A 3,971-nucleotide genomic window follows, 5' to 3' on the forward strand; every position below is an offset into this window, starting at 1 on the left:
TAACTTTTTTGATGAAAGAAGATAGTTTAAGGTTTCTTACGCTGCATTGAATGTTTATATAGTCTTAAAACTCAATATTTTGTGGGTCCTGGAATTCGAGTGACAATGACAAAAACCCTGGAGTGACCACATTTTTTGCATGTGTCTGCCAGTGAATGAGTTAAAACGGCAGTTCTTTGACTTTAAAATCTATTTACAATATCCGGTTGCTATGATATTAGCAAAATTCATCGGAATGTTAAGCACCGCCCCCCCAAAAAGCTAAGTGAAACCGTAAACATCTTGCATGCTAGTTTCCACTTCCTGCAGGCGTGACCACGCCCCCTACAGGTTGACACATGCGCTCAAATGACTCCTCTAAATAGCAAGCCGCGTGACCCCGCCCCCAAACCCCCCGCTCGCCAGTGACAATTTGAATCATCACGTCGCCACGACCAGTCATGCCTATCATTCACCATAAAGGCTTTATAACTCCGCCGTCGCTAGCTGAGGCAAAGAAATATGAGTCCCCCTGTCAGCGGAAGAGGGCGGGGTGGGCTAAGGTGTCGGAGAAAAAGAAGTAGGGGGTAGCAAAGGGCTAATTTGACACAGCTCGCTTGGCTTGCCGTAATTGCTCCGTCACTGTCAGTCCTTGAAAGGCCTTCTCGACGCACAATTTGGACACAATTACCGTCCGTTTACCGGCGGCCGTTAAGCCCATCAAACGCCTGCACCTATACAACACCCCCCCCCCCCCTTTGCGGACCCCCACTTCTCGCCCCCCACTCCGAAGCCCTTAAAAAATTCCCGCCTGCTTTCCCGGTGGCTGGGATGCGCCATGGCTCATCAAACGCGGATGCGGCCCATTAATGAACACTGTTAGCATTTCTCTTAAACTTCTCCTGCCTCTAATAAACATGCAGTGTTCCATGAAGGAGCATTGCCATCCTCCTGACATGATATTTATTGCCGATGCAGGCAGGCGGGGGGGGGGGGGGGTGAGGGTGAAGGGGAAGAGGCAATGAGCGGAGGGAGGAGGACCGAGGGGAGAAGCGACATCTCTTTTGTAAAAGACACGGCTAATGGCTAGCGCTCTATTAACAGATGGGATCGGCTTGTTGCCACCAACAAAACCAAATCAAAGATGGCCGCGGTGTTAGCAGTCTTCAGGATGTCATATTTTGGATCTACACTCCCATAAGTGTTGTTCACAACAGCGAAGCACCACACAGGTGTTAATGATTCACCTGTGCTTTCAAGTTCCATTTGTTCGATGTTTAGTTTGACATCATACTCTATTTACTTGCTTCCATACATATGAAAAAAATGTTTTTTCCTTCTAACGTAGATGTTCACCGACCTTAATAAATAAATACATTTAAAAAAATTCTAAAATTACATACATAAAATATTATTTACATACACACACATATATACATTTATGCACCCACACGCATACATACATACACATATACAAACACACATCCAAACACACATACGCACACCCCTGTATACATACACACACATATACATACACTCACACACATACCACACACATACATACATACATAAACACACATACACATATGACACATACATAAAGTACATACACACACATATATACATATACACATACACATATACGTAGATGCACACACATATACACACACATATACACAAATATACAGTACATACACACACATACATATATGCACCCACACGCATACATACATACACGTATACAAACACACACATACACTTTCAGACACACACAAACACATATATACACCCACACGCACACACGCACACGCACACATTTGCATACATACACACACATATACATACACATGCACATACACACGCACACACACACACACACACACATATGACACATACATACAGTACATACACACACATACATGTACACACATATATACATACATACAAACACATGTACATACATACACATACCTACATGCATGCATGCATACATACATACATACATACATTACATACATTACATATATACACATATATACACACACATACATGTACACACATATATACAAACACATGTACATACATACACATGCATATACCTACCTACCTGCATGCATGCATGCATGCATGCATATATACATACATACATACATACATACATACATTACATATACACACATATATACATACACACACATGTACACACATATATACACATACATACACACACATACAAACAGTACATACACACATATATACATACATACACACACATATACAGTACATACATACAGTATATATACATATGTACATATATATGAAAAAGAAAAAAAAAGTTGATCAAGCATGCAGACAGCAGACTGTGATAGGTCTCCGGGGAGTGGCGGACACACACACACACACACACACACACACACACACACACACACACACACACACACACACACACACACACACATACACACACACACACACACATACGCACACGCACGCACACACACACACACACACACACACGTACGGTGGCCCTCCCACCCGCCCCACCTCAACTTGCCTCACCTCTCAGACCCTCAGGAATTAATGAAGCCCAATGCCGCCGCAGTCAAAGGGACAAAATGGCTGCTCATTAAACAGCCCGCTGTCAGAGAGGGGCCGTCGTGGCGCTGCAGGGTATTAACACAGAATTAAAGCGAGGGAGGGCGGGGGGGTTGACGCGCCCGATTGTAAATAGCCCGCCTGGTTGGCTTTGTCGCGCGATTCCAACTCCATTTGCGTGGCTTCAAACGAGCGCCACGACGCGGCATTCTGATGCCAACGAACGCAACAAAGCGTTTGCTTGCTCGCTGAACAAACTCATTAATTTGCTTGATTATAAAACTCCCTCTCAACTCTCCTTCTCTCGCCTTCCGTGGGAATTGTTTTGGCGAGGTCACGCCACGAGAGAACGCATTCGGAAGCCATGTTTTCCCCCATCGCGCCAGAAACAAACAGCAAATACGCCGGGGCCTGATTAAAGGCCTTTTACGCAACAGAAGAAAAAAAAGAGAGGACAGTGTTTGTATTCTGGCGGATGAAATTCATGCTTTTTGACAGCTACTGTTAAGGACTGGAGATTAGAAGACGGGGGGGGGGGGGGTGTCTGGTAATAGTAATTAAAGAACAACACTAACTGGAATAAATTAACGCCTATGCGCAAATGTAAGACAGACTTTGTTCTTCCTTATTTTGATTTTGTTTTGCGTGCTTACAAGCTAACGCAATCAAGATGACGTCAGTCTTGTTTTTATTTTATTTTATGTAATGCACATTCATATTTTATATATTAACGCACATATAAATTCAACCTGTAATCAATAACTTTGATATCATATATAACATTTATTTTATTGCTTGAGCTGTTAAAAAATAAAAAAAATAAATAGCATTTTCATTAACTCGTTCACTGCCAGATGATGTGTGCCAGGGTTTTTGTCATTGTCACTCGAATTCCAGGACCCACAAAATATTGAGTTTTAGGTAGACATAAACATTCAATGCAGCATAAGAAATCTTAGACATTCTTCTTTCATCAGAAAAAAGGGTTAATTCCGAAGTTACATGGGTCTGGAGTTATCAGAGCTTGAAATTGGGGCGGCTGTACAAGGTTTTAGGACTACATAAACATTCAATGCAGCATGAGAAATCTTAGTCGCTCTTCTTTTATCAGGAAAAAAAATGTTAATTCCTAAATGATAAGGGCCTGGAGCTATATGAGCTTGAAATGAGGGCGGATGTACAAAAAATACAATACAATACAATACATACATATAACTTTATATAGCGCTTTAACAACAGCAGAAGCTGGAACAAAGCACTAACATGGACACTGCCCCCTTGTGGAAGGGTAAAAACATATGCCATGACCTGCGCTTTATCAGCACCCAAGAATGAAAAACTAAACCCAAACAAATTCGGGAATGGCGCTCTACGACATACGAGTTAAAAGGACTCCC

Source organism: Hippocampus bargibanti, linkage group LG22, assembly GCF_051943395.1.
Source record: "Hippocampus bargibanti isolate YZ-2025 linkage group LG22, ASM5194339v1, whole genome shotgun sequence".
In the NCBI taxonomy this organism is placed as follows: Eukaryota; Metazoa; Chordata; class Actinopteri; order Syngnathiformes; family Syngnathidae; genus Hippocampus; species Hippocampus bargibanti.